Source organism: Pocillopora damicornis, chromosome 14 (assembly GCF_964200805.1).
Source record: "Pocillopora damicornis chromosome 14, jaPocDami1.2, whole genome shotgun sequence".
Taxonomy (NCBI): Eukaryota; Metazoa; Cnidaria; class Anthozoa; order Scleractinia; family Pocilloporidae; genus Pocillopora; species Pocillopora damicornis.
In genome coordinates this window covers 11506022-11531081 of record NC_142683.1, presented here as the reverse complement: position 1 = coordinate 11531081, position 25060 = coordinate 11506022, and the positions used below count along the sequence as shown (strand labels likewise).

The following is a 25060-nucleotide window of genomic DNA, read 5'->3' as shown; positions in this document are numbered from 1 at the left end:
TCGAGAACTCTTCAACATACAGTCTACACATTGATCATCGCGGCCAAGATACGTATCAGACGAAAAAAAGAGTATAAATTCTCAGTCTGCATTTCCTACCCAGTCTTCAGTCTGTATTTTGTACCTAGTCTGCATTTTGCACCCGGTCTGCAGTCTGCAGTCTGCAGTCTGCAGTCTGCATTTTGTACTGACCGGATTGGTCTGCCCACAAAAATAAAAAATTGAGCGGTAAATTTCAAAATCGCTCAAACTTTGGCTATTTCTATTCCATATTGAACTATTTATTGCTATGTGGTTCATTTGTGAAATGGTGTTTTGTTTCAGCAGAAAATGACAATACTTGATTTCGGGGCCAGGTATTGAAAAATTTGGCTCAAAAATTAGCCATTTTGAAGCTATCGGCTTGCCGTAACTATAAACCTGCAATCAGCTCATCTGCAACGTTTGTAGGTTTTGTTTTTTAATTCCTACGACATTTGAAAAACAATTAATAAGGTATTGAGTGAGACCTGAAAGGAAGCCCTCAGTTTTTCCATGGAACTCACCAGTAAACTTCAAAAAAATAATTTACCCAATCACCTTTATCATAAATCAAATGAAATTTATTACTTAGAATGCAGAAGAGATGGGTTCTTAGCTGATATAATTTTTTTCTGGGGAAATTAGGTTGTGCTATGTGAAAGTGCGTTAAACATTGCAATTTTTCGGAAATCAAACAAGAGATTGCGTGACCGACCGTGACAGACAGCTCTATTATTTCCTAAACTTGATGAAAATATATCTCTTTGCTATTACGAAGTTTTGTTATTTATTATTTTTTTGAGAAAATCCAGCGGCTAATGGAATGCTTGTTTTTTATCACTAACTTGTATGATATTTTTATGAGAACAGTGCGTAATTATGCAGCACATTTACAGTATGTATGCAAGCTTTTTCTTTCGTTTAACCCTTTTTTTATGCGTATTTGCTCAGCTTTTAAATCTGCGGAACGATTAATCCTTGACTTTAATTTTGCCAGGCTTAAATATAGCTGGATGGACTCGCGTTGTGAAACGGCTGAGACAACTGTTTGAAAACCATTTTCTAGCCCCGGATGAATAACCGTAACTGGTGACCCTTCCTCAGTCAACTTACATTCAAGAAAGGTCTCAACCCGGGTCTACCCGTTTTTTGCTGGGTAACCCTTTTCGAGAGCCGGGTTGACCTGACTATAGCTAAGTTGACAATTTCCATATAAAAAGAGGTGAAGTGCCAACCCGGGTTTACATTTCTGCACAAATATGCTTCCTCCTTTGTTTTCCGGCTTTTTTCATAAGTCTACACAGTTTAGGGAGATAAGGGCTTGTAAAATTTCTGGTTTTGGTGGCCTTGAAACTGATTCGGGTCAGCTTTCTTGTAAACGAAACTTAAATACGACCAGGCATCCCGGGTTGATGTAGAGGTTATTTTTTTTTACTCTTGAAAGGAGAGGTTCTTAATCAGAATTGTTGCTTATAAAAAGGTTGTAAATTAGGTTTTTAAAGGATTACAGTGGTAACTGTATCCCAGCCCCCATCCTACAAAAATCCCTCAACTCACAACTCCACCTTCCCTTCCACTCAACAGTTCAGTAATTGATCATTTGTTTTTGTTTTTGTTTTTGTTTTTTTTTTTGGGTCTATCGAGGAACCATCTGTTTGATATGGGTCAATTAATTTGATCATTGTTTTCCCCTGACCCTGTCATTCTTTTCACAGTTTTACATTTTAACTCACATAAAACATTTCTATTCAAACACACAGCGTTGGTTTTCACGTTTCGGGGCGAATTTTTTTTGAAGGTGACAATTGTTCTATTTGTTCCGCCAGGCATTTGCAGAGACTGCAGAAAGAGTGTTTTCGAAAGCTCATTTTCCAGTGTTGCGGGTATCACGAGCACTGATATGGAGGAAGGAGTAGCATATGGCACGCCCTTGACAGATTTGGAGTCGCTCTCACGCACACTTGGCCATGTTGCCTTGATATGGACGATAATCTCACAATACACTGTAACTGTAGTGATCTAGTACTTGTTTGCAGGTATATTTATTTGAACTGTTGTTTGCACGTTGACACTTTGTCATTGTCATCATTAAATGTTGTTTTTATTATTATCTGATATTCGTAAGCGCATCAGAAGAGTATTTCGTCCATAATCTGATCAACACTTTTTTTCATAAGGTGGACTCAGATAACGAAATGCCATATTCAACACCTACCCATGCACCACTTTACAGCAGAGACACAACACAAAGTGTACAAACCATCGGAGAGCTTGGACGATTCTGATAGCGAGACTATATGCTCAGATAGCAGCAAAGACAAGCTAAATGAATCCTTATGGAGCAGAGACATCAGTCCCATCAGGTCTAAGCTAAAAACAACGTGGCATTTGACCAAAGAAAGGACTGAACGTTATTACGTCAAGAAAGCGCGCCAAGCCGTCCACGCCGTAATCGAGGAAATTGCACCAGAGAATACAGAGAGTCTATGGGAGGCCTTGTTATCATCAAAAGCATGTGAGTTCCGACAAGACACTACAGACCATGCTGACGTGATACTTATTGAGGCCGTCACTGAATGCTACAACAATGCAGGCCACTGGAGCACTCGCCAACAAGTCCTTTCTACTTTGGTTGACAAAATTAGCTTCAAAATGCTGAAGAAATGGATACCCAATCTGACACGCTATAGATTCGACATTGCCAGACACCACCAGCTTCTTCATAGTCGAGGAGCCGTGGTGCCGATTAAACAGTACACTCGGATGTATGTAGCACCAGGGCAACTGAGTCACTTCGTGAACTTCATTACAAGCACGCACATCATCCAGGACCTTCCTTTTGGCGAGAAAAAACTGAAATTATCATCTAATGAGGAACTGACTATACCGAATGCCATACGAAGTGTCATTCCAGCACAGATCATTTCGCAATACGAGAAGCTATGCAGTGAAGAGGGTTTCAAACCAGTGGGACGCAGTACTCTTTACAGAGTCCTGCATGTCTGCTCGGCCTCCCTCTGTGAGGAAATCATTACAGGGATTGGACTGTGTTGGCGCACAGGGGGCCAAGGCATTCGAAGAACTTGAGCCAGCCTCTGAAAAACTTGGTGATAACTGCGGCCTGGGTCTATCTTGGGCAAAAGGAAAAAAAGAGAAGCTTAAAGTAGCTAAGCGGTTTCTCAATTAGGATTTCAAGGTAACCTTGTGTTGTTATTGTAATTGCAATATGCTACACGGATGTGTAAAGAAGCTGGGCACAGGCATTTAAAGCCAATGTTCCAAAAACAAATTTATTAAAAACGAATTTCAACAACTAATATAAAATTGCTTCGATATAACCCAATTTAAAGTTTGATTTCATTTTATGATTATACTATATGAAGGCTTGAAATTCTATTAACAACGATTGAAACCGCTTTGTTAAAAACCAATTGCAATGGCTGCTTTGTTTAAAATAAAAGATATCGAGAAACGGGCAAGGAATATTTCACGATAGTGCTAATGATCGTGAAAAATGAGGGTTACTAATATTTTGCTGCTAGAGCAACATTTGCTGTCTGATTATGCCCACCCAGCTCACCCTCCGCCCCGATGCCTGGTGAAAGTGATCTTGTGGAGTCGTTTATGTTTGGCCAAGGACGAATTTAGATACCATCGTTAGCATGCTTTTTTGATTCTGTTACCTGGAATGATTGATTTACAAAGGTACGTTAAAATGATGTGATCTACTAACGTTAAAAATTTATCAAGTCGAAGGAACAGTTTTGGTCTAGGTCCGCATTTTTGTCAACGAAATAAACATATACCGCTTAAAAAGATGATAATACGAACCACATGCAAAGCTGTCGATTGTTTCTCGAATATTGCGCGTGTTAAATTTTCAATAGTGACATCGCATTTACATCTACAGCAACATCTACTTTTATTAAGTTGGTAAAATCTGTACAGACGTCACGCCAACCAACTCGCGCGCAAAGCGAGAAGACTACATAAAGGCTTGAAATTATATCAAGAATTATTTTGATCAAGAAACGGGTCAGGAATATTCCACAATAGTACAAATAATCGTGAAAGCTGATCGTGGAAAAGCGATTGCGTGACGCTCGGTAAGTTGTAAGACGACATGTCATCACATACCAGACAAAAAAACACTTTAAATTCTCAGTCTGCATTTTGTACTCACTCTGCAGTCTGCAGTCTGCATTTTGTAGTAACAGGTATCCGCACCAATACAGTTTAGTTTTGGTTATAGTTTACGCACCACACAAACAATCTACCACAAAATACTTGTGTGTGAGTTAATTCGACATTTTCGTTCTTTTCCGCGTTAATACTCTTTCCTTTTGTAACAATGTGGATATCACTTACAATGTTTTAATTAATCCACACACCTGAAAACTCTTGCATGCATAGCATGCCTATGTTTGTATTTTGACGAGTGTTATTACGTAGCATTTGACGGAGTTTCGTGAACGCATAGGTGTGCGTCGTATACGCACCAAAAATGAAAAGGACGCACAGTTTTTGACAATGTGCGTCCTTGGGACGCAGGATCAAAGTTCCGACTAGTTAGGAGACTGGGTCTGGCGGGCCCTAACCAAAAGTCACTCCTATTATCATGGCATGTCGTTTGACCCGCCATTTTGTTACGGTCAAGGGCGTGTCTACTCAAAAGAGTTTATTCAATATATTCGATATTCGAAAGAGGAAACCTGAAAGTGATACAGATCTGAGGTATGATACCCAAGTGAAGAAACGCAAATTTTGTCCTAAATGGTAGGACGAGTTTCAATGGTTAAAATATGATTCGACCGAAAAACAAATGAAGTGCAAAGTTTGTCTCGTGCGTATGGCTGTCAACCTAAACCATCGAAAAGTTTTGTGCATGGAGCAAATAATTTCCAGCGCTCAAGTCTGACACGACATCATTCTGGTAATGACCACATCGTGGCCATGAATAACATCAAACAAAGAAGATCTCTCGATACTGTTGTGCGTCATGTTCAAGAGAAGTCAAGCACAGCATTGAAGGCTCAAGTAAGAACAGCTTTTGTCATGGGAAAATAGGAAATTCCTGACAGGAAATTCAATGCACTGAGTGATTTGCAGGTAAGTTAAGTCTACTGATTTCAATTAAGAGACTGGTCGTCCACTCGTAGTTTTTTTCTTGTTTATTTATTGTTTATGTGTGGCATTGATTAATTCACAGATCGCCAATGGTTGCTCAGATCTGAAGAAAAGTGATGGGATTTAAACACATAACTCTACTGCCGCTGAGTTACGGAACTGTATTTCTGAAGTGTGCAAGGAAGATACCCTAAAGAGGATCAAAGACAGTTTTTTTGTTGGCCTGGTGTTGGATGAAAGTCTTGACAATTAGCAGTTCAGAAAAAGTTGGTTCTATTTTCAAGATAGTTGTTCTGGGAAAAGCTAAGATTGAATTTGCTGCTAATGTTGAGGTTAAGGATGGTAAAGCAGAGACAATCAATTTTGCAGTTTTGAATTATCTTAATTCAAACAACATTCTTGTGAAAAAGCTTTCTGAGTTGAGAACAAATGGCACCTTAGTCATGACAGGTTGTCATAATGGTTCTGCTGTGCAACTGCAAAGGCTAAATGCCAAAATAGTTTCTGTTTGGTGTGTTGCTCACAAACTGGCCCTAGTCATACACTGGGCTTTCAAGGTTACCCCTATCTGGTTAGCTATGAAGAAATAGTTAATGGCGTCTACAATTTCTTTCAATATTGTGCTGTTAGGTGCAACAAGCTCAAGAAATTAAAGAGCCTGATGAATCAAGAGGTTAAACGCTTCAAGAAACCTACCCAGGTACGGTGGCTGTCAACTTATGAAGCTGTGGAAGCCATTTATTCTGCGTGGGCACTGTTAATATTGTCTCTGGATCATGAAGCAACATATAGCAGCAATGATGGGGCAGCCAAAGCAAGGGGTATGGTTAAAAAATAAAATCTTTTATTTTTATTGCAACTACTTGCTTCCTTCTTGATGGACTTGGTGTTATCAGTAAATGCAGCAAAGTCTTTCAGAAGGACATGATTAACATTGATCAAATGCAATCAATGCCAGAAGCAACTGTGTCAACAATCAAAGACATGAAGGAAAATCCTGGTGAGCATTTGGAAGAACTACTTTCCAACATGGAAACAAACGATTGTGAACACAAAGGAACCAAAGTGGAAGGCTTCAATCTGGCACAAAAAAAAACGTTTCAATGGAATCAAGGACAATTTCGTTTACATCATCATTGCACAAATGAAAGAGAGATTTCCTGAAAAAGATATGCAAGTACTTAAAGTTTTCAATACCATCCCCAACCTTGCCAAATTACCTGGCACAGGGGCTGAAATTCGAAATCATGGTACCAAGAATCTAGAAAGACTACTTGAGAGATGCTGATGCATATGAAGAAGAAAGTGTTATTGATGCTGATGAAGCAAGAAATTCATTTATCCAGTTTAAGCACTTTCTTAATAGTAACGAGGACAAACCTCTTCAAGAACTGTGTGAAATTCTTGCAAAGCCAGGTGTTTACATTGCCATCATTTGTAACGCTAGCACAAGTTTTTCAAACAATTCCTTTCACTTCTGTGCCTTGCGAAAGAGGGTTTTCTGCACAAAATTGAATTCATGGGGCTTTGAGAAATAGATTATCCCCCTGTGCAGTTGAATGAAAGATGTACATTTCCTATACATCCGAAAAACATTTAGATGAGGAAAGTGTTTGTAATAGAGCAGTAAAGAAATTTTACAAAATGAAGAAAAGAAGAAAGTAAAATTGTAGAATGACACTTGACTGTGACTTGATATGTATGTCACATAATTTTTGGTTTATTATTATTACATATATTATTAACTAAGAAAAGGTGAGATTCTCACTAGTAAACTAATGCAAGAACTGTTGGTATTAAGAAACATGAGCACACTTTATTCCAAAATTAAAGCTCTATTAGTTTCGTTACCACTTGGCCTTGGCTTTTGCCTCTTTGTTAAAAACTATAAAATCAAGTTTTAGTAAAAGGCAGGGACCCCTAAAAAGTTAAAAGGACCCCAACTTTTTGAAAATGGAGGTCCCAAGGACCCCTAACTGTCAAAACTAGTGGGAACTCTAAATTTAATAACTGGCCCCAAGGGAAAGAACGAGTTTTTTTTTTTCACCGAAACACTTAATGCCCTTGTCTTCCAATCAGAAAAAGTTTTCTAGTTAATTGGGTTAGGAGGTATAACAATATATCTTGTTTGTTTTGTTTATGGCTTGAATAGAAATACGGAATATGTCAGCAGGGTTGCGATTTCTTCCTAAGCCTTAGCGCTTCCTTCATCAGTTCAACACTGAATTCAGCCGCCATCCGAGAACTGCTATCCCAGCATGCAGGCTGAGCAGTACAACATCCAAAACTCCCCTTGCTGAAGAGGCCCAAACCGAAAATTGGCGATGCCGAGTTGATCTAGCAGCTTCCTATCGCATCTTAGGGAAGTACAACTTACATGAAGGGGTGTATAATCATTTGAATATGATGGCTCCTGCGACAAATGGAGACGGTGAGTTGATGTCGGTCATCCCATATGGACTCCACTGGCTCACTCATACCAGGAGTGCCCCTCTAATAAAATTTCGAGGCACATTCTGGGTTCAGAAGAGTTTAAAGCAAAGGCAAAGTAGGCCTAGGAAATTGAGATATTTCGGGATCGGCTAAGTACCAGGCTGAATGTGATAATCGTTTTTTTTTTATTCTAATTTATATTTGCTTGTTTTAAAGGTTAAAGCCTCTTCATTTGTTGGCTTAAATGTGAAACGTGAAGTGGTCGAGGAGAGGGTGAAGCAGACATAGCGGCCTTTACAATTCACATGGGAGTTCCTAGAGCTCGACCAGATGTTGTTTGTGCCTTCCACGTACATCCACCATACTGTACGGCTTTAGGTATGTTTCCAAATTGTCATTGATTTCTCATAATATCGTTGGGACGAGGATTCCCCCACGTAGTCGAACATGTGCTTGATCGTATTTTAATCGTTTTAGTTGATGATCTTTGCTTCTTTTTAGGAACCTTAAAAAATCCCAGGCTTGGAATTTACCACCAAAACGCCTGTCTGTTTTACAACCAAATTGATTACAATCTAGTATACAGTGGGCCAAGTGTAGATGAGAAAGAGGGAATGCGCACAGCAAAACAGCTTGGGGACAAGTCGGTACTGTTTATGTGTAATCACGGGGTACTAGTTGTAGCTCCTAGTGCTACCAGAGCTATGGATCATAATTATTATTTAGCACGTACATGCATGAAGCAGGTGAGATTTGCCGGATTATTATGAATTATTCCTGCTATTACAAAAGTAGAGATCCATGATTTAGTCTCTCACCTGCACTATATGTGCAAGGATATGAAGACTACATAGCTGATGAATTCCTATATACCATTACTTGATTTTGTCTTCCTATTGACAGTGCGAGGCCTGAGACAATAGCGTTCGAATTCTTTGAAGAACTTAAAACTATCACATTAGGTAATGATTGATTAAAGTTCTGGAGTCACCCCCTAAGTGAGGGAAACTTTAAGCAACATGGAGAAAGAAATTTTGTAGATGAGCACAACGCTTCCATTGGGTGACGGCCTTATCAAATTTGTGCGCACCAAGCAAAAGTAGAAGGAACCTTTCATAGACATTGATGGGAACTTTAACAAGAGTTTTTTTTTCTTTCCTTAGGTCCTGGCTATGTCGACTAGACAAGAATTGTTTGAAATAACGGACTAAGTAGCCAAGCTTGCCCATGAACAAATGGACGGACCAGGAATAAGACAAAAATATTGCGACGCTCATTTTGAAGGCATGAAAAGAATTCTCTCCAAGGAGTGTCCCGACTTTATGGAATAAGCAGTCATGAGCCGTGAAGTTCATCTCCCTTATGGGAGAAATTGACTTGGTTGGCTTTTTTTTTTCCATAAACTATCAGTGACTATTTGCAGTATCTTACAAAAACTTAGCCAGAGTGTTGGACGGTTTTCCTCATGAAGTAAACTTCAAAACGACCCTGTTTTGTTGTTCCTCGGGGTTTTGTGTTTTTTCTTCGAAATATATTCACATCAAGTATTGAATTGCTCAACAAACGTAGCATCGGCGCATCGGGTTAATTTACATACCTTTTTGAGTTATTTTTCCTTTTATGAAAAAAGAAAAACTCTATTAGCATATAGAGTGGTATGTTGCTCGCACCAATCAGATCGCCGCGTTAGGGTATGTATCTCGCATCAATCACATCGTCGCATTGGGGTATGTATTTCGCACCAATCAGATTGCCGCATTAGGGTATGTATCTCGCACCAATCATATTGTAGCATTCGAATATCATGCATTACATGAACATTTGGCAATTTTTCACGTGCTTGAATTGTATTCAACCTATCAAATTCCATTTTGCCACATTGGACTTCGCTCTATCACGTGTCTTTTACTTCTAAACAACCTGCGTTTTATCACGTATTCTAACTGCATTGTCCAACCTTACTGAAAAAAATTTACATGGAACTAAAAGTTACTGATATTAAGTTTTCCACGAAATCCTCTCGCGTTTGACTTTTTCTACGATTTAAAGTAACTTTAAGCTACCTTTACCCAATTTCGTGTAAATTCTTTGTAAGAAAAACTTGCATTTTATCACGTATTTCACACACAGAGGGCAAAGTCGAGATAGGCAACAACCAATCAAGGAGCCCTCTTTGAGGTACTATTCTTTTCTCTTGTTCAGTGTATCATCACTTATTGGAGATCGCAATATATCTTTGGTTACGGTCTATTAGAGGTACAATTGAGTTTCAGTTTGCTTTTCGTTGTAAACTTACGCGGAATTAGTAATTAACTGTAGACGAATAATTTTGATTTTCTCTCTGTTGGAGGAACGTCAGTAAGCGTAGTCTCTTTCGCAAATGGTATTTGGTCTCGTCACGCCGCGCTCTCTCTCAAACAAGAAATAGAGGGCGTTGTGTGAGGAGACCAAACAACGGCTGCGAAGGGGACAACAGTAAGCTAAGCATCCATGCATTTCATTTTAACTTAGAAGTATTTAGACAATAGATACACTAGATCACATAATATCCGTGTGAGTCCAGATAAAATAAGCTTTTTTTCTGTCTTTCTACAATATTGAGGTTTTTTCTGAAATGTATGCTCTTTTCGCTGACAAAAATGAAAACATTAAGTACACAAACTGTCCCATCTCAACCCACGCAGCCAAATAAGAACACTCTTGCATGCTACACATGCCTATGTTTAACAAAGCGGCCACAATCGTCCTCAATAGAATTTCAAGCCTTCATATGGTCTGATTTTCACACATTAATATTTGCGTAGTCACGAAACAGATGAGAGATAAAACCACCAGAAAAGTAACCAAATGGCCAGTCACGAAAGCAATGCTTCGCTTTTCCCTACAAAAATTCGCCGGTTCCTCATGTAAGCCAAGAACAATGTAACGCGCTTATGTGAAAATCAGTGTGTGTACACCCCTGAACGTTGAAAATATATCAAGGCGAAGGAACAGCTATGGTCTTGGTCCGCAATTTTGTCAACAAAATGAACACATATCGGTTAAAAAGATGAAACGTATGGACCACGTGCAAAGTTGTCAGTTGTTTCTCGAATATTGCGCGTGTTAAATAATCAATAATGACATCTCAACTGCATCTACATCTACTTTTATCAAGTTAGTTAATTCTGTACAGACATCACACCAGCCCATATGAAGACTATATGAAGGCTTGAAATTATATTAAGAGCGATTGTGATCAAGAAACAGGCAAATAATCGTGAAAGATGATCGCGGAAAAGCGATTGCGTGACGCTCGGTAAGTTGTAAGATGACATGTTATCACGTATCAGACGAAAAATTAGTATAAATTCTCAGTCTGCATTTTGTACCCGGTCTGCAGTCAGAATTTTGTACCTAGTCTACGTTTTATACCCGGTCTGCAGTCTACATTTTGTACGGACAGGATTGGTATTACTGTTTTTTTCGAGCCAGCTTCCAGTCCGGACTGAAATATTGGAGCTGGAAAAAAATGTTAGTGAGACTATCTTGGCCGCTATGATTAATGTGTGGACTGCATGTTGAAGAGCTCCCGAGGACAAGCACAATGATAGAGTAATGATTACTTAGTACCAACTGAAGACGAACGCAGATGCGCGGCTTACCAATATGGCTGCCTCTCGTGCTCTTCTACGTGGTCACAGCGTGTGTTAAAATGAACCCGCTACGGGTCCCCTAGGTGTGAACATTTCAGCTTCTAGATTCAATTTGCATTTTTAGAAGTTCGCAAATGTGATCTGAGGTTACTCTTTTTATTAAACCTAAGAAAAATTTCATTTCTTTCCTCTTGAGTTTCTGAGCTTCATCGAAATTAATTTTGACTTTCACTAAGTGGGGAGGGTAGCATGCGAGACTTCTTCCGTTCACGCTCCATAATGCAACTTCCGTCCACGGAATACAACTTCCGTCCACGGAATATAACTTCCGTCCACGGAATACAACTTCCGTCCACGGAATACAACTTCCGTCAACATCTGCTTTACCACAATACTTCATTCACTGCGTTCAGCATGAATGAGCTAAAAACGTAAGGTCCGAATTTCCAAGTGATCAAATTATTTACATTTCACAACCAGTCACATTGTGATAATGTGGAAAAGGAGCCGGAGATCTGCGCTGAGATAAGAATGCCCCACAAAAATTTAACAAAGTACGTCTTACCAATTATCATATGTAGCAAGAAAACAAGGTTTTAACCTGTTGATTATCTTAACCCTACAATTCCCAGGAGACCAAAGTAAAATTCTCCTGACAATATCAATACAATATCACAAAGGCAATTAGTGAAAACCCTTAGAATAACCAATCAGGAGATTATCACCTCTAATTTGGTATTGGATCATCACTTCTAGTTGATCCAATACCAAATTCTCTGAACTAACATAACAAGAATTCTATGGTAGACACAAAGGAGAATTTCTTCTAAGATCCTGGGAGTGAAAAGGTCAAAAAATTTGTTTGCATTGTTCCGTTGAAAGATCTATCAAAAGATGGAAACAGAATTCTCTTGACTATTCTATGTAACCCTGGTAAATCTTACTACAAATATGCAGTTTCAATGTACAGCTGTAACTTAACAGAATGCTTGAGAAATTTCTTTTCTTACTGGTTTTCTTGACTTCACAGGCTGATCAACATTCATCTGCACGAAACACTAACACCTGAAATAGAAAGCATATTTAATGTAAAGGGCCTTCGATTAAAATTCTCTGTCAACCATCTTAAATGAAACACGATCTATAGTTTGTGACCTAAATCGAGTACGGAGATCATATCATGAATATCAATTCAGGAACAATCAAACACTATTGATACAAGTGTATCTTCAACCTGAGTTTCAATCTAGCACATAACATTCACCAGATACCTAAGTGCATGTAACAAGACATTAGTAAATGGTAGTAACGATTACACCTTTCTTTCTGAAAGAGGAGTCAATTAAGACAAGAAAGTCTTTCTCAAAGTCTCTCCTCTAATTGAATTGTACAGCCACTTGGCTGTGAAAGGTCCGGGCGTTTCCTATTTTATCAAATCAGCAAAATGAAATGAAGTATGCATGGCACACATAGCCTACGTGTATCTTTTCTGATGCTAATTACCACTGCCTATCAAATAGATGCAGTATCGGTTCAATTTTTCTCGCTTTTTAATCCTAAAAAATTGTCTAGATTTAATGAAAAACAAAGTATAGGCAGTAAAAGCTCCACAGTCCTTTTTCTTCTTTTTTCCAGGCTTTGTAGTCAAACATTTTGATTTTGACAGATATCTACTATCCAATAAGAATGGTCGGACCCATATTTGGGAGTGCTCAACAGTATTTGTCACGAAGAAGGGGCTTGTGCAAAGTTCCTTCTTTCAGGAAACATGTTAGACCTCTAAACTCAAGTTTATTTTGCCTATAAATGATATTCAGAATTGTGGGGTGACTCTACGTCTCTACGTGTACAGTGCCATTGAAATGAACTCTTTCCGCTAATTTATCAAAATGAAATAAACTACCTACACAGTGTAGTTAATGACGTGTTTTTTGCCAAACCATAACACGGACCATGTGCCCATTCACCACTCACGTAACTGTAATTGTTGACTGTAAGGCTCAGTGAAGTTAATGACGTGTCTTCCGCCAAACCGTTATTCACATCAAAAGTCCAGTATCCTGTTATGTCGCAGAAGTCGTTGACTGTAAGGCTCAGCGTAGTTAATGACCTGTTTTTCTCCAGACCTTTGAGACTATGTGCCCACTATCCACTCATTCACTGATTGTTAACTTTAAGGCTCAGCGTAGTTGATGACGTGTTTTTCGCCAATCCACCACCCAGACCCTGTACCCAGTCTACAATCATGTATCTATAATTGTTGACTGTAAGGCTCAACGTAGTTAATGACGTGTTTTTTGCCAAAGCATCATCCAGACTCCGTGCCCAGTCTACTCCTATGAAACTGTAATGTTGACTGTAAGGCTCTACTTAGTTAATGACATGTTTTCCCGCAAAACCATCACCCATATCAAGTGTCAAGCCCTGTATAATTTCACCGTAATTGCTGACTGTAAGGCTCATCGTAGTTAATGACGTGTTTTTCGCCAAACCATCACCCATATCAAGTGTCAAGTCTCCTCTCATTTCACTGTTATTGTTGAATGTAAGGTTCAGCGTTGTTAATGTGGCATTTTCTCTCACAGCATCCCACAGAGCATCTATGTTTTCAATAGAGTAAATGTTATTGAATACAAGGTTCAATGTAGTTAAACTTTCACTTCCTGCCAAACCCTCAGAGAGCTTGCATTTCCAGTCTTCACTGATGCTGCCAGGGTTGTTTATGCTCACACTGAGCTTTGTTACGCAACCATTCTTAACTTTGGTAAATACCGGTGTAAGTGATGGAGAATCATCTCCAGATAAACAAATGTCTCTGCAAATCTTGTTGCCTGAATTAGAGAAATGAACATTACATGCAAATGAGTATATCTGGTTGCACGATAGCCTCTGAAGAGCGTTCTTTCCGTCTCCCATCAGCTCCCCTCGAATATCAATACTCAAGTTAGACAGGGTTTTTAGTTTGTTAAAATGCCTGACAAGACAGTCAGCATCGCTATCACTTATTCTTCCGTTCAAATTCAAATTGATACATGAAACCGATGAAGCTTTTAGGAGTTTACGGAGGACAGTTGGTCCATCGCAATCTAACTCTCCCCACATGTTGACAGTTACTGAATGTAGTTTTGAAGCTAAAAGGTTTTCTTTCAGAACAGGGAAAAGAAAAACTACCTGTGAATATTTCCAACCATGCCAGTAACATTTGGATACACTGTTAAGGACATGGTTGACTTTATGGCAGACTGTAGAGTCCAGCAAATATTCGCCCAATTTGTTGGAAGCTCACCAAACACTTTTAATTGCAGAGACTCCAAAGACCTGTTTCCTAGAAAGCCTTCTTTAAACAAACTCAAACCAATGTAGCTGAGTTTTCCACCGAAAATTTGTGCAAGGGACTTCAGAGAAGAATTCGCTATAAGTCCTTCACTAACAGAAGTTGCAACAGAATCATGCGTATCGTCAACAAAAGCAAGGCTAAGGGATGTAAGCAATCTGTTCAATAAAATCTTTTTTAAAAGTTCTGCTTCAGTTTCCGTCCATGAACCAAAAATCTTGAGTACAACGGATGTCAGTGGCGTATCTGCAGATATTCCCTTGTCAAGTATGGCGATATAATCCTTTCAAATCTCACAAGGCAGTTTGATAGCAACAACTTCATCTGAGGAAATGCAACCAGTTGTCTCGAGAGTAAAGGAATATGCAGTTGACACCACTTTGAGTACTTTGCACAGAAGAGTTGTAGTCTTCTCTCTTATAACCCTCACAGAAAAGCAAAGTGTTTGTAGCCATGTGTTGGATGCCATGAAATAAGCTAGTAGGTCATCATCTAGATTGGCATAAACTTCATCATTTAAACGTATTATTGCTAGATGAACGGGAAGCTGTAACTGTGAAAAACTTGTGCAGGAGTTCAAAATAATGAACAACTCTGTTGACCTTTCCTCATTTGATAAGTCAATGGCTATGGTTTGTGGAAACGGAATAAAGGAACAAAGAACCATAGCTACTTGTTTATAATTTCTACCCTCACTGAAACAAACATGAAAGAAAGTGGCCTCTCTCTTAAAGCGCTCGTGCCAGTCCCAGTTTCCATTCTTGAGCTTCTTGCCAATCTGTTTAAAAAGAAGACCAGCTTCCTCACCCAGAATACCTGACATAAAGATGAACACTTGTCTGTACCTCCATGTCAAATCCCAGTAAAAGTCCAAATGCAACTCAGATAAATCAATCTTTTGTTTCAATAGCCTATTTATCAGATAAAATGCAGCCAGATACTCTTGAAATGTCTTGTGAAGGAAGAAATATCCATGCTGTGGGCTAATCTTCCTTAAGCTGACTTCCTTGAACACAAAACCAAGTGTGCGAGCTGCAAGACCCATGTGTAGATTCAAATTCTACCAACTCTTCTTCATGAAAATAAAATCGATCTTCTTTCAAGCATCTCCAAACTAACTCTCCAAGAACAAGCAAACTGTCCTCAAAGTGGCTTATTAGAGCTTTGTCACCAGCATCACCTGCATCACTAGCAGCACCAGCAGCGACCTCAAGATTGTGCCTGGCACAATACCTCCGTAAAAGGTAAAGGACAATTATCTTATAAAGGTCAGTGCGGCAAGATGGTAGATTTCCTTCATGATATTCAAACACAACACAGAGGAGAAGAACATTTAATGGATTGCCTGGGAGTTCATGTAGATAGGAATTTTCCTGAATTGCCTGAATAAGTCGTTCTCCCTTTGGTTCATGATCTTGACCAAATGTCTGAAGTACTTCCTGATGTAATTATAAGAATTTGATTCTGTAAACCCTTTGATTTGCAAAATAACATCAAATTCCACATTCTGCCGCTTTACAATTCCTTCCTCTTGGCGAGAGGAAGCCAAGACATGGCAAAATGGTAAAATTCGCTTGTGAGGTAACTTGTCCACATAACTTTCCACTGTTTTAGGAAGCTCATCCAGGCCATCATAAATTATCAGACTTTTTTCCTGGTTATGAATATCCTTGATATAATGTACTACATTTTTCGTATCATTTTGGTTCATACGTTCAGGTAGGAGCTGATCAACAATAGCTTCTGTTACATCTCCATGAATGTCTCTGCATTTTAGCACAGCACAAGTTCAAATAATGGGAAAGACACTTCATTTGGGACTATTCCGTTTGCCCAGTCGTGACAGATTTTGAGGCAAAAAGTTGTCTTTCCAATCCCAGGGCTTCCCTCAACAAGAATCATGGCATCCTCACCTTTATTGAGAGTTCTGAAGAAGTTAAACATGTCCACTTCACTACCTTCCAACACGAAGTCGGTTTTTCTCCTTGAAATGATTGACAGTCCTGTATAGACATCCTCAAGGGCAAGCTTGATTGTGTTCAGCGAAAAGAGCGGTTGCGGAAGAGACTGTCTGTTGTACTCAGCACTGAGTATTCTTCTCAACACAGCAAGTTCGTGGTCTACACAAAACTGACCAAAACAAAATTAGTTAACTTCTCTGACTCTTAAAGATTGCAGTAGTTATAAAAAATGGGTTCTGGCGCATTTCGCGTTCTCATAAATTTTACCTTGATTTCAAGGCAACTCATGAATTTCACCTCAGAAATCAAGGTTGATATTAACTTTAATTTCAAAGAACATTTCTGGCGCATTTTGAAAACAACCTTGATTTCAAGGCAATTCATGAATTTTACCTCAAAAATCTAGGTTGATTTTAACCTTCAAAGAACAGTTCTGGTGCATTTTGAAAACAATCTTGATTTCAAGACAACTCATGAATTTTACCTCAAAAATCAAGGTTGATTTTAACCTGCAAAGAACAGTTCTGGCGCATTTTGGAAACAACCTTGATTTCAAGGTAACTCATGAATTTTACCTTGATTTCAAGTCAACCTTGATTTTAAAAAAAAAGTTCTAGCGCATTTTGAAAACAACCTTGATTTCAAGGCAACTCATGAATTTTACCTCAAAAATCAAGGTTGATTTTAACCTTCAAAGAACAGTTCTGGCGAATTTTGAAAACAACCTTGATTTCAAGGCAACTCATGAAATTTACCTTGATTTCAAGTCAACCTTGATTTAAAAAAACAGTTCTAGCGCATTTTGAAAACAGCCTCGATTTCAAGGCAACTTGAATTTTGCGCAATGTCTCACTCGCGAGTTCTGAAGAGGGTGTAAATATTTTTCTCTTTAACGATGGGGGTGTTAATTCAATTATTTTCAAATCAACGAATTCCTTCAAGAGGTAGCTCAGCTCCAGGAGGAACAATCTGAAGCTCTTCTCAGACGAAACCACGCTTTGGTCCATCTTTCAGATAGTATATAATAGGCTCGCCTTTATACATGAATGATTTTTCGGTATTGTAGACCTATAGAGACCAGATTGGATATGTGGCTCTTCTTTGACCACCTTGCAGCTCACCAGCGGCACAGAAATATCTTACATTCTTTGAAAAGTCGAGTCTCTTTTCCTTCCGGCCAACTGGTCGTTGAACTCTTGGCGTCAACCACCTCCTCTTTGATTGCATCCACCGGTTTCTTTCCATCTAATCTTGTTGCTTCACTATTCAAAGCCAATATAACTTCTGGAAGCCTCTTTGCCCATTCGGTTGATCTCTTCACCTCTTTGAAGTTCATCTCTAAACTGTATTGGAAGGTGAAGAGGCGTTCTCCCAAAGTTCGATTGAATCGCTTGACAATTCCTTGATCCCTGTGAACGTTCACATTCCCTCTTCTTATCCTCACATCGTGCTTTGCCATTTCTCTTGTGATATCACCTATGAGTTCACGCCCAGGATCAACCTGAAGAACTTTTGGCCATTCCAGTGGTCCACGCTTATAGATTGTCTGAAAAGCCTTTGAGACCTCAGAGGAATCCTTTGAGGTGAGAGGTTCAGCAGCCTTGAATCTGCTTGCAACATCAACAACTGTCAATGCGTACTTGTAGACTTTCTTACCTCTCGGGAGTCTGTCATGAGGAAGGAAAAGAAGATCAGCTTGATAAACTGCATTTGGAGATTCAGCATCAAATATTGGTCTTGGGATATGCTTTGGGGAAGGCAAATAAATCTACCAGATGGTTTGCTTTATCAGCCAAAGCTTTGCAACGTCCTCAGAAACTCCGGCTTCTTGAGCCAACTTCTTCACTGCTGGCAATCCCTTCCAAAGCCTTTAGGGCTGAAGTAGATTCTTGAAAGTTTTCTTTCCTTTTAATTTTGTGTCTACAAGAAACGAATGGCAGTCAATCCCGAAGCCAAAGCCGTTTCTCCGACGTAGATCATTTCACCTTGCTTCTGTTGAAAACTTGGCTTGTAGAAGTCGGAATGTTTTGGTTCCCTCAGATCAAGCTCTTGATTAGCCACATTGTTGTACAGCTTTAAAGCATAATCTGTGTCCACAAAATTCTGTTTTTCCTGCTCCTTGACTCTGTCATTAGTTGTAATCCAATCGAGGAGCTTGTTGGATTTTCTTGATACTTTTCATAGGCCGCTGGGTATTTCTCCACAGCGATATCATGCCTCTTCTTCTCTTCTTCAGCACTATTCTGGTCTCCACTCAAATACTCTGCGAGATAGCTTCCAACAACAAAGGCAGTCGCATTGATAAGCGCTCCTCCAATCATTATTGCTATAATTGCCATTTTATTTATCTTCATCATTATTTTCGAAAATCGACGACAAGTACTCATCATGAAACTTTTAACAAAGTTCTGCCTCTTCGAGGCCTGAGTCCTTTGGATCTTCTTTTATATCACTGACATAGAATATTAAGACAGTCTCAATGATTGCGTAGACTGCTGCTAACTTAATTGCATTCATTTTGAATCGGCTGAACATTTTCAAGATAACAAAATCTTTTGATTTTCAAGATACTGTTTTACCGCAATTGATGCGGCGATCACGACAGTGAACTTCACATAGTTCATTAGATTTGAACTCGGATCAGAAATCATCGGTTCCTTGATGACTTTCTTTGCAACCCATCCAATTCCAGCAGCCAATCCAGTCAAGGTAGCTGAATTGGTCAATGTTTTCACAAGCTTATTATCAGACATTTTATTTTGATAAGCAAAAAAAATCAATCCATTGGCTTTATTCTCACAGGAAGCCCCAAAGGGGCCAGCCTCAAAGAGGTAATCTGTGGTTGTTTATTTTGCGTCGCTTCACTTCGCTGTGCTGGTTTTGGTTTATTCACGAATGCCATCAACTCTTTTCTTTTATAGTACAGACCAGCCAGTGAGAGAACGACACTTGCTTCCGAAAGAATTTGAGTGATTGAGAATGATGATGGTTCTGGTTGTAATCCTACACCTGTGGTGCCTGCCCCCTCGGGGCTTGCCCCTTTAAGGCCACGATATTTGGATTGCTTTGAACCTCCTTTCTTCTTCTTTCCTCTCTCACTCTTCTGCTGTCTTCAGCAAGCTTTTTGCCATCTGCGACACGTCCTGGGTCTTGATCTGGTTTCGTCTTATTTTCATCATTTGAAGTCACCTTTGAAGTGCTTTGCAGCCCGGTCGAAGGCTGAGCCTCTACAAGGCCTGGCCCTTCAGGGCTAACCGGTGCTTCTTCAGTCTTAGGTTCTTTATTATCCATTTTATTTGTTGATATACAATTTTTAGTTTTTATTCAAGTAATAACACAAGTCCTTATTCAGAGTCACAGATAAGTTCATAATATTTAGTTTCTTCACAAGTACTTTCCTTTTCCTTATCATTTATCAAGGCGACTTCAACATTTTGGCAGTGAGAAGAGCAGCACTCGCGACTGCTATGTACCTTCCATACTTAAGACTCAATCCACCGGCAATCATTACGAGTTCTCTCTTTACCATGGAGTTATCATTCAAGTCTTTCAGAAGTTTTCCTTCATCAACGGGGAGAAAATGAGCCAATGCTTTACATAAGAGCTGAAGAAATGTATCAACCGTTGCATCGCAAGTCTTTTAAGAAAAGAAGCTTCATATCTCTTGAAATACTTCTCAATATCTTGTTCAGAAAGCCTCGTGACTTGATCCTGGGTCAGAGATACACCAATCATTTCCTTCGCTTGTTCACTTGCAACGAGAACAGCTAGTTGCTCTCGATGTTCGGAATCACTTTCTGGTTCAACCTCGAGAATGTTTAGAACATCATTAACAGCGTCTTTTTTCATATCCATTTTATTCAAGCAGTAGAAATATTTTTGTGGAAGTTCAAGATCAATGAAATAGAAGTCTTCAGTTGCAATCTCATAAGCAAGACTGTCAGTGTCTGTGAAGAGAAGCTTCACACGATCTCCGTACTTCTTCTTGATGTAGTTATAGTGGAAGTCATACATCAGAGTCTTGCTGCTATCGAGAATGCTCATTCCACAATAGACTGGCTTATCAAAACCAGCTTAGTTCGCTTCATGTGGACTGCAATGAGGTTTTCATCGAATATCGTGAAATGCTTGAAGTCTGGTTTTGCTGCAAGTTTCAATGCTTTCTTTCTATCATTGACTAATCTCACATCCACATGATTCCTGATATTTTCCATGGTTTTTCCGAAGACAGAGTTGTTCATCAACTTGAAGAAATCCTTCTCGAACTCATTCTTTGCATTTGAACGTATGTCTCCCTCGAGACTTATACCCCTATGAATCTTCTTGATCCCCAAACCGAGTCGAGATATTGTTTGAGTGTCTTGTGATGAACGATATATCTCTCCCTATCATACAGATTTGGAATCAGTTTTTCTACCTTACTGATAGTAAGACTCTCAAGAGCAAGTGGATAGTCGTTGTGAAGATGGTGTAGCTCTCTTGGATACTCAAGATCCACTTCAAGAATACAAGGAAGTTCTCGCCAGTTTTCAAAGTCAGCCATCCACTTGAAGCTTCTAACAAGAAGAGGCTGGCACATTACCCATCCATAAAGATTGGTTGCATCGAGATAGGTGATGCATTTCGTTGGCTTTATTTCATCATACGCTTCACTCATGTATTTGTTGTTTGCCCATCCAAAGTGATCTGATATCATTGAAACACCTCCCCGAATTCCTTTTCCAATCATCAACAACATGTGAACATCAGTGGGTAATTCAAGCTGTTCATCAGTCTCCTTAGAGGCAGTCGCCCAAGCCAATCCAGATGCAGTGAAATACCAAGCTGGGTCGAGCTTATAATTCTCAACGCAAACATTTCTAAACTCTTCAAACTCATCTGCAAGCAGGAGAACGTCTGTCTTGAGATAAAGGTCATGGTAATCTCCCATAGTATTCATTTTGAACTCTTTCCAGACCTTCCGTGCATACTCATAGTCTTCATGTGAAATATCGCTGTTGTTCAGCTTTGAATAGAACTCTTCTTCGGGAGGTAGTTCTGCTTCATTGAACTTTTCAATGCTGCTTATGTAGTCGTATGGATGCACACCTTTCCGCGAGACCCACTCGATTTTGTTCATGAAGACCCTCTAAGTTTCCTTCAGCTTAGTCTCTTTGAGACCCAGTCCTCGGCTTTCATGAATCAAATTACTTACCAATTTCCCAAGGAAAGAAGCCATGAACTTGAAGCTGTCAATAGAGCGAAGCTCATTCCTGACTTTAACTTCTCTAGGCCCTTCCTTGTTGATGTAAGAGCCAACAACGACATCTTTGCTGAAGCTAAGGTACTTTTCTTCATTATTTGGAATACATTTGATGCTTCCCTCGCTTTTACTAAGAAAGATTCTTAACGAATAGATGAGAGTCATAGTTCGCTAAATTGTGGAATATCACAGTTGTGAACTTTGGCTTCTTAAATTGTCGGTTGCATGGTCAAATGAACGCTTGCAAATCCGGCAGTGTGTTGCTTCTTTGAACTCACGCCTATCTTCATCTGTGAAGATCATCTTCTTTGAAAAATCGAATTCCTTATGAATATTCTTGATGTTCTCCTCGAGCATTTCAACAAAGATCTAAGCAACATCTTCATCTTCACTCTTTGCTCTATAGATGACTGGCTCTTGAGAACAAAGCCTATCATCGAAGCCAACGATTTGATAGCAGAACCCACATGGCTCGTGCCTCTGATATTTATTTCTGAAACTATCATCACTGATCGGCTAACAACCACTTATTGATTTATTACAAGCCTCAAAGTCAGCATAAACCACGAAGGGTACTCCCATTGAGTGGTTACGATTCTTGAATTTAAGCATTCTACCCTCATCTGGCATCTCGATCCTGACTGCATCATTTCTTGAGCAATACTCTTCATGGAGTGCAAGCTTTTCTTTACTTGAGAAGTGGCTCAGACACCTGAGGCAAAACTCTTTTCGTTTCTTATCCTTTGAGACTTGATTCGATAGTAGCCTTCTCATGTTGTTTATCAGGCAGTAGTGCTTCTTTTGGCCGGACCGCGTGGTGTCTAACAGAAGAAGGTTTATGACATGCTTCCTATTTTCCTCTTTGCTGATCCTCAATGGATAAATTGAGGCCTCGCTGTAAGCTAGCACGTTTACTGCAATGTTTTCACTCTGCTTTTCAAACTTGCTCATCAGTCAGCTTCATAGGGAAGCTAATACCACTCCAGTCGAGCTTCTCAAATTGTGTTCTGAGAATCATTGTTATTCTTTAAGGGTCTTTCTCAACCGTTTTATGCACTCTTGTAAGGCACCACTTAAAACACTGATTATCCGCTTTTTTAATGTTCAAGACTGCTTTCTTACTTTTGATGAATTGTGGGAGTTCGATGCAAGAGCTGCCATTCAACGGTCTGTATTCCACCAGATGGATGTCAAGAGATGTCACTCTTCAGTTGCTTCCTCTTTGATTAAAATTCTGAATTCTTTCTTGAATGGTGTCCATTGAAGTGCCAAATTCTTCAGATTCGTCAGTTGCTTCAAGGTTTAAGATTACTTAGCTCTGGAAATGAGGATTCAGAGGTTCAGTCTCTCCAATCCCCGGCTGAAGGCCTACATTCTCATCGAATACTTCTTTTCTAACCATCTCACAATTCAAAATAATCATGACTCGTGTCCTTCGATTCTCTCTCTCATTAACTTCAAGACTTCAGGTTTTGCTCTTTGCTTAGATTCTTTAGGTCCGAAACTTGCAATACCCTCAATTCTAAAGTACCTTGCGAAACCCCTCAATGCGCTGGCTTTTTTACTAATTCTGAGTTGAGTGCTTTTTCTATTACTATCTTTGATTTCACTGATTTTTCTTACTCGTTCTACTTCTTCTAGACTGGATACTTTAATTTTTGGTTTACTTTTCGATTTCCTTCCGGTCTGTTTCTCAATCCCAGTATCTCCTCGATTTCCCTGATTTCGCTTCTTGTCTATTCATTTACTTAAACTTGAGGCCTGACAGGGAAGCTTTTCGAGCTGGGGCTGTTACGCAGCACATATCTTTTTGGTGTTAGGAGTGTAGCATCAATTTCTAGAACTGGGTGGTCAAAAATTTGGCTACCGGAGCTGATCAACTCAATCAAATCCTGCTTTCTCAATCATGAATATTTTTTTAATCCCAGCCGTTTTGCCTCAGGTCTTATTTCTGGAACTTTTTTGTTTTCCATTTTTTTAAACTACATAAAAACAAATATTTTTAAAGGCTTCGTACATATTATCAAAATGGAAACAAATTTAATTCCAATAGGCGCAAAAGAAATCAGGGAAGTTGCTAAAGGCTGCGGAATAAAATACAGAAACAAGATCCCAAGCAGAGAATTAAAAGCGATGCTCAGCTATCGTCCCTTGCACAAGAGACGGAAGGTCGAAGTGAGCGATGAAACGGGGTTATGAAAAACATATGACACAATAATGGAGGTGGTAGAAGATTGTGGAACATCAAATTCTTCCACTATTAAATAAGTCATTGATTATGAGAGGCCTTTCATCAGGAGGAAATCGGATAAAGAAATTCTGGGTGAGAGAAATTAAAAAATAAAGGACAAAAAATTTTTAACGAAGAAAGGTGTCGTGAAATCTTTGAGAATATTTTCGATAAGAAATTTCCTAATGTTAGACCCTCGTGGCTTATGAATCATCGGACAGGATTTTTGTTTGAATGAGATGGATTTTGTGATACACTGAAATTAGCGTTTGAATACGACGGGATTCAACACCATGAATATCCCAACCTATTTTATCAAACATACAAGGAATTTGAAGGTCGGAGGAGAGATGAGATGAAGAATTACAAGTGTGAAATATATGGAGTGACTCTCATAAGAATAAAATATGACGTTCAGAATCTTAAAGAACATAAGGTATGAACTGAGAAAGAAAAATTTCATTTGAGCCTTTTTTAACCTATTTGAAAAACGTTTTTGCCCAGGTGTGATGATGGCCTATCTCATTAATAGGTCACGCTTGCAAGCTCTCTGTTGATAATATTGAGCTGAGCATCCGAGAGGATGAAGATGTGACATTTCACATTCCCTGAGCCCAATGCCTTTCTGTTAATTGCGAGTTGAGCTCCTTCTTTCGTATTCACCAATTTTAATCCGCTTCCATGAAGATCTTTGTCTTTCATACTCCTGAGATTGATGAAAAGAGCGAATCTGTCTCCGGCATAAAAGTCTGTCGTATTCATCGCGCTGTCTTCCTTTCCAAATCTTTTAAAGATCTCTTTCCAAATATCTCTTGTCTCCATTCCTTAGCTGTAAACCTTATTTGGGATTCCATCGATAATCATCTTCACTTCAGTGATGTCGGGATTGAATGTCTTCTCACTGTCTCTCGCACCAGCGGCATATGGCTCGTAAAAAAGAAGAAGTCCCTCCATTGACCTCCTTGGAACATTGATGCTCTCATTGATGATCGTATCTGATCCCCTATCTACTGAGATTGTCTTGAGATGAGATGTGTTTGTACACGAATCTCTTCCCATTCGTGTATCAGCGAGCTC

General features: G+C 39.3%; 3 pseudogenes across 1 annotated transcript; all 3 read right to left on the bottom strand.

The window, feature by feature from the left end:
• Positions 1 to 1620: 1620 nt before the first annotated feature.
• On the bottom strand, positions 1621 to 16675 carry LOC149034444 (uncharacterized; annotated as a pseudogene). The gene is made up of 2 exons (XR_016182884.1): positions 13124 to 16675; positions 1621 to 12281 (listed from the first exon to the last, which is right to left on the bottom strand). The product of XR_016182884.1 is annotated as an uncharacterized LOC149034444 (transcript).
• Positions 16676 to 18431: 1756 nt separating this feature from the next.
• On the bottom strand, positions 18432 to 18832 carry LOC149034443 (uncharacterized; annotated as a pseudogene).
• Positions 18833 to 21939: 3107 nt separating this feature from the next.
• LOC149034442 (uncharacterized) lies at positions 21940 to 24805 on the bottom strand (annotated as a pseudogene).
• Positions 24806 to 25060: the final 255 nt, after the last annotated feature.